An 11,286-nucleotide genomic window follows, 5' to 3' on the forward strand; every position below is an offset into this window, starting at 1 on the left:
CCGAATACTGCGAGGGCGAGACCCTTTTACAAAGGACAATCTGTCATGGAAACATCTAATAGTCCAAAGCAAGTGGTCCCCGGCTGTGGTACGTCGGAACATTGAGAAGGCACAGGCCTTGTACACTGAACACTACAACAAACGACGAAACGTCAAAGAGGTGGCCCTAGAAAAGGGCGAGTGGGTGAGAGTGAAACAGGCGGTGTTGAAGAAGAAGGGTGACAGCAAGTTCACACCACTTTTACAAGTGGTAGAGCCGTATGTCAGATCAGCTCTGCTCAGTGATGGGAAAGTATGGCCGCAAGACAGGATGGCGAGGTGCAGCAAAATCCTAAAGTGGGAAGTTCCTGACGAGGTGAGTCCATTCTCTATTGAGGATGGCGAAGAACCGGGACCAGCAGAAGCAACGGAGACGGACATGTCCAGAAACCTACCTCATCGTGGGTACAATGAAGACCGGCAACCTCAGGAGGAAGGCGAAGAAGAGGGAAAGACCAACCCACCAACGCCACGGAGCCAAGGACGCGAAGGACTAGACAGAAGACTGAGAACGAAAACGTATAAAGGGGACGGAAACACAGTCAGATGCCAAGGCGAAAACTCCAGCCCGGAGCCAGTGAGAACAAGGTCAGGTAGAGTGATCAAGGCCCCCAAGAAATTTGAGGACTTCAGCATGGAGACCAAGTAAGACTGTTCCTTTCACTATCCCTGTCCACATGCTTATCCAATGGGAAGGGAGAAGTGTAATCATGTTCATGGTGGGTCTACTGTGAGGGTGTTAAAGGGGGGAGATATGTGGTGACGCTCTAGTTGTTTTACAGGGCGGGCACCGTGAACAGGAAACGGAAGTGCGGCCATTTTGTAAGAGCCGCGATTAGGAGTCAGTCAGACTTTTTCCCAGCGCTCGGAAAAGAATAAAGCAAATTTCAACCCACCGCCAGTGTCGGGAGTTATTTAAAACACATAGAAAGTCACCTTAACAGCAGCCAACGTTAAAATGAAAGGGCCTTGCATGCACTGAGTCGATTTTACTGACTCTGCTACTGCACGGTCAGGGACCCACTAACCTCTTAGCAGCAGCTGCTCCGGGAGGCCCAAATGGAAAGTAAATGAGGAGCGCGGTGCCAGCCTGGAAAGGACATGTGGCGCGTGACTAAGAGGAAAAACTTCAAGTTCTTCAGCCCGCCCCAGCTAAGCTCACTTCAGCCAATCAGAGCTGCTGGTTTGTGTGAGGGGGGGCAAGGGCTGAAAGCTGTGAAAAACAATGAAGGGAAACAAAAGAAAATGCTGAAATGACTTTGCAATAATTAGATAGCAGTTTGAGCTACTCTCAGAGGGTCGGCGAGCTACAGGTAGCTCGCGATCGACTGGTTGGAGACCCCTGGACTAGATCCTCAGTTGGTGGCGGTTCTGCCTTTGTATGAACATTGTCATTTCATGGGAGCTCGATTGAGGAGGAGCACTTTGAGCTGGCTCCATTGCTGCTACTCCTGAGGCGAAAAGCCGGGAGGTGTTTGTATTCGTTTTTAAACCTGCTTTGTGTATTGTATTGATTTTAAAAATACTTGCCTGACTTGCACAATTCCTGACTCCCATAACAGCTGAATTCTAGCTGCTGGGACTCAGAATCCACTCGTTTCTTGGCGCCATTCACCGCCGAAGGGAGACGACAGCCACGCCCACCTCTTGTTGGCCACGCCCCCTCCGCAGACATAAATAGAGCGCGCTGCACTCAAACGCTGCTCCATTGCTGCTACTCCTGAGGCGAAAAGCCGGGAGGTGTTTGTATTCGTTTTTAAACCTGCTTTGTGTATTGTATTGATTTTAAAAATACTTGCCTGACTTGCACAATTCCTGACTCCCATAACAGCTGAATTCTAGCTGCTGGGACTCAGAATCCACTCGTTTCTTGGCGCCATTCACCGCCGAAGGGAGACGACAGCCACGCCCACCTCTTGTTGGCCACACCCCCTCCTACGCTACCCGTCACGACTATAAACTATGTGTCAATATCGGAAGCGCAGCGGACGAGCGCAGCGGGCACGCCGATTGCGCGCCGAAGGCGCGCTTAAGGCGAGCTCGTCTGCGCTCGTCCGCGCCGAGGACGCGCCTAGCGGCACAAACCCTGCCCGGCACAGCCTATCATCCCGCGGCTATACACGGGCTGCCTTGATCGATCTTCGAGGGTATGCACTTGAAGGTAAGCTCACCTTCGAAGAAACTGCCTTCCCACTAACTGACTTCACACACAAGGACCTTATTGTAGGAGGCCTCTTGAATGTAAGATCCTTACCAAAACACGCCACCGAAATCAATCTTCTTATTGAGTCACACCATCTAGATGTACTTTTTCTAACTGAGACCTGGACACATGCAAACTGTGAGACCGACCTCGCAGCCGCCTGTCCGCTAAACTTTAACATTCTCCATCTTCCTAGACCCAAAGGCCGCGGTGGCGGAGTTGGCGTCATCTTCAAAGCCTCGTGGCAAACAAACACTTTAGACATAGACCCGACACCCGGAATCGAGCTCTTTGGTTTGTCTATAAACTGCCATCAAGGAGATACCTTTACGGTAATCATTTGTTACCGCCCACCTGGGGCCTTCTCTCTCTCGCAACAGCAAGCCCTTCTCACGACTATTACCAACATGGCAACTTCCCACAGTAAACTAGTACTTCTAGGAGACTTTAACCTTTGGCCAAACGGCAGCCTAGACACAGGTCTAGACAACCTTCGGCTGTCCTGTGATAGTGTGGGCCTCCAACAACTGATAAAGGACCCCACTCACTCCGCAGGCAACCGACTCGACCTTATCTTCTCGAGCCCAGGTGTAACCCAAGTAGGCGACATCCTGCCTATGAGCTGGACTGACCACTCGCTCATTAAACTCTACATCAATAATGCCACAACAAACAAAGCCAAATCTCACCCGTCCCCGCAATTCTCGTACCGAAACTGGAAAGCGTTAGAAAAACTCAGCACCTCCTCCAGAATCTTCGAGGTGGAGGACAGTTTCGCCATTACCAATTCGGTGGAAGATAACTACAGATCCTTTAGCTCGAAAATCACCTCCCTTGCGGACTCTGCTGCCCCTCTCAAACTCTGTAAACCGAAAGGTAGAGCTCCGGCTCCCTGGTATAACGACTCTTTGAAAACCCTCAAGTCAGCCTGCAAACAAGCTGAAAGAAAGTGGAGACACGGATACTGTAACAACAACAAAATCCTCTGGAAGAAGGCACTCCGTGACTACAAGTCCGCTATTACAGAGAGTAAAGCGAACTACTACTGCTCCACCATTACCAATGCGGCCAACAGTCCAAAAAGTATATTTCAGATTCTGGACAATATCCTACACCCTGACTGTGTCAAAAACCCCATCCTTCCTTCTCAGCCTCTTTGTGACAGCCTCGCTCAGTTTTTTACTGACAAAATCGAGACTATCATTAATAATCTGGCATCATCCCCGTCATCCACTCCTCCCACCCTCCCCGAAATCAACCCCACTATTCCTGAATCTTTGAGGTCTGCCTGTCCTCCTACGAATAAACTACTGGTTTTCCCTCGTATCTCTCAAAGAGAATTTGAAATAGTTGCACAGGGCATCACTTCTGGCTCCCCCCTTGACCCTCTGCCGCCGAAAATATGGAAATCCTGTGGGCACGAACTGTTTCACACTCTCCGGATGATTTGTAATCAATCCCTGAGCTGCGGCGTTGTTCCCCGCTCCTGGAAGCAAGCGCTTATAACCCCGCTGCTAAAGAAACCCACGCTAAACCCAGATTGTCTGTCCAATTTCCGCCCCATATCACTCCTGCCTTTTCCGGTGAAGGTGCTTGAACGCTGGGTCAGTAAATGCCTCTCAACCCATCTCGAGCAGCACCATTTTCTGGACGAATTCCAATTTGGGTTTCGCCCAGCCCATGGCACTGAAACCGCGGTACTCACGGCCATGGAGGAGCTTCGATTGCGTGCAGATAGGGGCCAAGCTGTGGCCCTGATTTTACTTGACTTATCTGCCGCATTCGATACTGTCAACCACAGGATCCTGCTCGAGCGGTTGAGAGAGGCAGGGATCAACGGCACGGCCCTGATTTGGTTCCACTCCTACCTCAGTGACAGAAAACAGGCTGTTTCCCTCCCCCCTTTCCAATCGGTCTTCTCCCCGGTCCCTCACGGTGTTCCCCAGGGTTCCTCTATCAGTCCGATTCTTTTTAATGTTTACTTAAAACCTCTGGTCACGTTAATTAAGTCACATAACATGACCACAGTAAACTACGCGGACGATACCCAGCTCCTCCTCTCGTGGGAAGGCGAAGATTCCATCTCCTTGCTAGCCTTCCATGATTGTCTACGAGACACGGCAAGCTGGTTGCACCGGAACTCACTTCAGTTCAACTCCGCGAAAACCGAGGTGATGTACTGCCCTGCGAGTCGCATACCCCGCCCTCTGCCCGTTGAGTTTTGGCCCCCGGAGAACTCCAACAACCCTCCACCAGTCACCACCGTTCGCAACCTGGGCGTCATGCTAAACCATCAATTGAGCATGGAAACACACGTCTCAAGAACAGTCGCCACTTGCTCTGGCCTTATGCGCTCACTGCGCAAAGTCTTGCCCCTACTTCCACCCTCCGCCAGAGCACTAGTAGTCAGGTGTACTATCCTTAGCCGCCTTGACTACTGCAACGCCCTGCTGCTCGAATCTCCTGCGACACTACTGGACAGACTCCAACGAGTCCAGTCGGCAGCAGCCAAATTGGCTCTCGGATGGACCAGGAGATCCTCGGCCACGGCCGCACTGGCCGAGTTGCATTGGCTGCCTTTGAGGCAACGCATTGCCTTCAAGGCCCTCTGCTTGGTCTTCAAGGCACTACATGGAATAGGACCCAGACCTTTTCAACGTCTGTTCACCTGGTACACCCCCACCAGAACACTTAGGTCCACAACTGCCTGCCTTGTGAGAGTGCCCAGATGCAAGAAGGCCAGGATGGGAGGAAGATCGTTCAGAGTAGCTGCAGCCAAGCTATGGAACAGCCTACCTGTCGACATTCGCCATATCCCTCATCTCCTCCCTTTCAGGAAATGTATCAAAACATGGCTCTTTCCTCCACCCCTATAAAAAAAAAAAAAAATCGGCCAGCCTTAGTCCACCCTCGTCAATAAACCACAAGAGTAGCTACCAGCGCCAGGATACCTGCCAGGTGACAGTTTGCGCTTTATAAATAGTTTAAATAAATAAATAATTTTGAATTCTTTGAAGGAGGGGTTCGTCCTGACATGAATGGGGATGGCATTCCTTATTCTGGGAGCATTTCCAGAGAAAGACCGAGATAAGGTCTTTTGTTTATGAGTTTTTGGGGGGATGAGTAGCATAGTGTTGGTTCTCCTAAGATTTGTAGTCTGTCCTGCTTTGTTGAGTTTGGCGGCTAGATAGGTGGGTTTGCCAGTGTGCAGAGCTTTGTGGGTGAGACAGGCATTTCTGAAATTAGCACACAATTCAATTGGGAGCCAGTTGAGCTCTTTGAGAGCGGGGGAGATGTGTTCATATTTCTTCACTCCCGTCACCATTCTGGCTGCTGCATTTAGGGTAGCTCTAAGAGGAGCAAGGTGTAGCTTAGCCATGCCTGTGAGGGAGGCGTTCCCATAGTCTAATCTGGATAGCACAAGGGATTGCGTGACTTGCTTGAGGTCTTTTGGAGGGATGATGGGTTTGATTGTGTTTCGTAGTTTTAAGTTGAAAAAGACACATCTTGCAGTGTTCTTGATGTGTTTGACCATGTCAAGGTTTGAGTCTAAAGTTATTACTAGTGACTTCACAGAGTCTGCCGGGATGAGAGTGCAGTTGAGAGCATCAATTGACTCTGTGATTCGGGGAGTCTGCTCTTTGTTGGCTATGAGGAGGATTTCCGTTTTGTCTTGGTTGAGTTTCAGAGGGTTATGGGACAGCCATTTTTGGACTTCTATTAGGGTGACATTGAGTCTTTGTATGTCCGCTATGGAAGAGGTTTCGAGGTAGATCTGGGTGTCATCGGCGTAGAGATGGAAGGGAATGTTGGCTTTTTTGAGGATGATAGTGAGTGGCTCCATGTAAATGTTTAACAGTGCGGGTGAGAGAACTGAGCCTTGGGGAACGCCTCTGGTTATAAGGTGTAGGTCAGAAGTGAAGTTTCGGATTTTTATTCTTTGAGAGCTGTTTTGTAGGAAGGAGGTGAACCATTGTAAGACCACCCCTTCTACTCCCACCCTTTCTCGGAGTACCTTGATGAGGAGATTGTGGGCAGTGTGATGGGAAGCTGCAGCCTCTCCCCAGTACCTCTCTCCCTTGACCACCCCTCCAAGATGTGCTTCCTCATCACCCTAGCCGATGGCTCGTAGCCCCACTGCAGTTTTCTGAAAAAGGCCACATCTCCGAACTTACAGGCTGTAGCAACAGCTGAAAAATCCTTCTCAGTCAATGACACCATCAAATTTACCACATAATCCCAACAAGCTTGACCTCCAATGGCACTTCAGCGTCGCACTACCCCAGACTGCACAAACTGTTGCCACGCCAGCCCATTTGCCTTACAAGTCGATCCCAATAACGAGCCGAGGATCAGCTGGATCACGTGCTCTAGCCTACCACCCACAAATGAGATGGCCCTGGAGTCAGCCCATGGAACCTCTTCCACTGAATGTACTTCCGGAATGTGGCACACCCTGTAAGTAACATTTGAACGCAAACACTCCAATACAAAAACCCTCAACAACTGCCACACCTTAGGGTCCCTTGCTGACTGTCGGTTGACCATGTTTACCACTGACTTGTTATCAGCATTGCACAGGACTGTTTTGATCGCAAAGTGTTGCCCCCACAAACATACAGCCACCACCAAAGGGAAAATTTAAAGAAAAGCAATACATCACTCCCCCTCCCCTGCTTCCAGCCCTGCAGCCATGCCTCTGCACACCACTCCCCTCTGCCAGAACAGACCAAAGCCGTGCCCACCAGCGGCATCAGAAAAACATCTCAACTGACCACTCCATCTGCCCCTCAATATCTGCCATTGGAATCCCATTGCATTAATTCAAAAACATTCGCCAAAGCCTCAAATCCTCCCTCACCCCCTCCTTGAGCCACACCCTATGGTGTGCCCAGCCCAACCTCGAACAAAAAGTCCTCACAGTTCTGAATGCCCTACATGCAAAGTTCAGGATGACCTAACAAGATCTGTATGTGCCTCACCTGCACCTTAACTCCGATCAAAATTGCATCCAAAAGCTCCAAACAGCAGCTCTTCTTCACCTCAGGCAATCTAATCTCTATCCTGCGTAAATCTAACTCGATGCCCAAAAATGTAAGCACATGGACTCGCTGGGTGAAGTGGAGGAGGCCCTGAGAAGAGGTATCCCACTCAAGGCACCAGGCCATGATGCTGTACCCTTGGACTTGTTCAAAAATATTCCTGAAGTTTGGGTAGCCCTGTTGCTTAATGTTTTAAGGCGATTATTGTGGGGCGCATCCCATCTTCCTGGAAAGAGGCAGTAGTTGTGCCCATTTTTTAAAAAGGTAATAAAAGCGACCCCTGTTGCTATAGGCCAATCTCCTTAATAGATTACTCTTGCAAACTATTGGGGAGAGTAATATTAGCCAGTTTAGAGACATGGGCGAACTCCTCTGGACTTATCGTGGATACACAATATGGCTTTAGGAAAGGTAGGGGGACAACGGAGCAGTGCCTTAACCTGGCCATGATTATGGGTAAGTACATAAAGGCCATGAGTTCTTCAATTCATCTGGCCTTTATGGACTTATCGAGTGCTTTCGACACTGTGTGTAGGGGGAAACTGTGGCTGCTAATGGAGTCTATGGGGTTCGAGGAACCATTGGTTACTTTGTTGCGCAGATTACATGCTGCTACTTCTGTGGTTATTCGATACGGCCCTAGTGGAGAAAAAACTGGGCCTATCCCATCAACCGAAGGAGTCTGCCAGGGCTGCATTCTGGCCCCATTTCTGTTTTTAGTTTACACAAATGGTTTAGATTTTTTTTTAATGGGAAAAGGTCTGGACTACCCTAAAATAAATGGTAAACATACACCATTATTGTCTTATGCAGACAATACTGTTTTAATGACCCTAACAGCAAATAGTATGCAAAAGTGTCTGAATGCTTTCAATGAATTTATGTTGGGATTAGATTTAAAGGTCAATTTTACAAAATCATTTACAATGGTTTGCGGCCCAAATAGGACTAAAACCTGTAAATTTGTTGTGGACAATATGGTCATCGAAAAAGTCCCAAATTTTAATTACTTGGGAAATCTCTTTAATAAAACACTGAATTGGGACCCACTAATAACAACTCGGGTCCAAAAGACAAGCAGATCGATAGAGGCCCTCTTCCGCTTTGCAAGCAAATTAGGTCAAAAACCAATAGCGGAACTGAAGACACTGTACAAATCTAAATGTTTGCCAGTAGGGACCTATTGGGCAGGGGTTTGGGGATACCACAAAAGTGCACAAATACAAATTATGGAGAACAGATTTCAAAAACGCCTTCTATCTGTACTAAATAGCTCTCCAAACACTTTTTGTCATTCCGAGGTGGGTTTGGACTTCGTGAGTAATAGTATTCATGTGTCCTCCCTGCTCCTACGGGGAAAAATATGGTCCTCAGAAGATCTGCTGTTCTCAAAAGGAATCCTAAAAGATTGCGTAAACCTGGATAATGCAATGCAGATTCCATGGCTGCGTTATGTAAAGGAAACATTTTTTTAAATTGGCCTTGGAAACCTTTATGATAATCCTGACTCTATTAAATCAGACACCAAGATGGTCATTAAGAACGCATATTGTACTACATTAGGTCTGTCCAAACAAGACACATAATTACCAAATCAAGCGGTTATATCACAGCAACAGTTTTATTTATCCTTTACTAGACATACGCAATGGCGTTTTTATCTGACTAGATTTCGGTTAAATACACTGCACTTTCTAGTTGCCTTTCCTAAGCAAGGGGGTTGGTGTGAGAGGCTATCCCCTTGCCCATGTGATAATGTAGCTCAACAATGCACAATGCACTTTGTGCTTTTTTGTACACTTTATAAAGCTCCAAGAGAACGTTTTTATTAAACTCCTCCTAAAGGAAATTCGACCTTGCACATATAAGGAAGGTTTTGAGCATCTCAGATCATTACAAACTGCTGTTATATGTAGCTCTATGCTTAGTTTTATTAGATGTACTCTTTTAATCAGGAATTGCTATTGATAGTATGTTTTCTGATTTGATACATTGTTTTTGCTCACGAAATCTTTGGAAATGAAGTATTACTGATGATTTACATGAATGAAATTGGTTCAAATATATTAAGCTTTGGTAGTTGCCCTGCTTAATCTAGTGAGGTTGGTGTGAGAGGACACCCTATGTGTATATGTAATGACATAGTTTAATAATGCATAGTGCACTTTACATTTTTTTGGCTCGCTTTCAAGAAAAGTTAGTAAAATCTTCCTGAGGGATACCTGATCTTGAATATATAAGGAAGCTTGGAGTACTTGAGACTATCATTAACTGTTTTTAACTAGTTTTATTCCTAGTCCTATTGGTCTGATTTTATTTACGAGTCATATTTTGTATTAATATAATGTTTTATCAAGTTCATGCTTTTGATATACTGCGTATTGTGTTTGTTTTTGAATTTTTGGATAAGAAATAACATTTATGAATTTGTATGTTAAATTGCAAACTTTTATGATTCTTCTGAATCGAATAAAGTTATTTTGACTCGTCCCACTGTCTTTTCTGGCACCAAAGAAATGCCCAAATCATGCATCAAGTCCTGGAACAACGTCAAACTCTCCTGACAGTCTCTTAAACGTGGGGCACCCACAATAAAAAGTAATGAGTCATAACCTTTTTCCCAGCCACATGTGCGAAAATCTTTTGCAAAAGGGAACTGAAAGCTTCAAACAAGGAACAAGAAACTGAACACCTCATGGTCAATGTCTTGCCCACAAAAAACTGTCCCCCGAACTGAATGGCCAAAATCTCATCATCCGCATGGTGAATGGGCAGCAGCCGGAAAGCTGATTTGACTTAACATTTTGCTATCATGGTGCCCTTTCTGACTTTATTGGTCGTTTGAACCGCTGTATTCACAGATGCACCTTACTACACACCTCATGTATAAAGTCATTGACAGGTAGCCCTTCCGGCCACGAGAGGTGATGAATGAAATGAAATGCTCCAGGCTCTGTCTTCGGTAGCACCCCAATTGGTAAAATCCGCAAATTCTCCAACGGCCATTCCATCATTCCTTCCTTCAACAACTTTGTCTAAACCCACTACTCTTGCTCTTTCACAGACCTCAAAGTTTCTGTCCACTGCCTCACCCTAGCAACATCATAACCTACGCAAAAACCAAACGGAAAACCTGGCAGCAGTAAATGTTTCTCTCTGTCTAACCCCACTGTATCAATCCAGTGTTTCAAACGTTCCACCTTAGCTGCCATACATGCTTTTCCCCATGGGATTCTGACCTCCTCTCTCCCTCCCTCGGTCACAGTAACCCGTCAATTGGCTCCCTGTGACTCCTTGTTGCCCAGACGCCCTCCCGGGTACCACACTGGGTAAGAATATGCTTTCAGCCACATTTTGAGCACCAAAATGCACCTGCAGTCCACATCTTTTCTTGTCCTGCCATATCCACCCCTGCCTGAGTTGGACGCCCTTGAGAGGGCTTGTAAATGACCGACCAGCCACTCGCCGTATAAGTTGATGATGCGGCTGCTCCGGCATCATAGTTTGCAGAAGCAACTAGTAATCCAGCTATCCCCACACCACGTCCTCCTCAATGAGGCAAGCCCGAAATTCCTTGTCTTAAGGCACCCACGCCCCACCACCGAAATTCACTTTGCACCACATCAAGATACTTAAACACAACGACGCACCACTGTGGGTACTTTTCGCAGTAAATGCTTTCATAGATAAGAAAAGCTGCTGTCCAATTCTCTATGTTGACCGGCACCCTGGGGATACTGGACAGCTCAAATTCTTCCTCCTTTGAATCACCCTTTGCCCGTTTCTCACAATGAAGTAACTTAAAGAGCTCACATACTCCCCTTTCCAAATATGCTCTTTAGTGGCAGCCATTAAATGAGCCTCTAAAGGCTTTGTAATCCCCATGTACGGCATCTTCTACTTCTTCACATCTTTGCTCTCTTTCTTCTCCCCTCCCCCCACTTCTCCTTCAGTTGTCTCTGTGGCCTGTGATTTCTTAAGCAATCCCTCCATCCCTGCCTC

Source organism: Lissotriton helveticus, chromosome 3_1 (genome assembly GCF_964261635.1).
Source record: "Lissotriton helveticus chromosome 3_1, aLisHel1.1, whole genome shotgun sequence".
Lineage (NCBI taxonomy): Eukaryota > Metazoa > Chordata > Amphibia > Caudata > Salamandridae > Lissotriton > Lissotriton helveticus.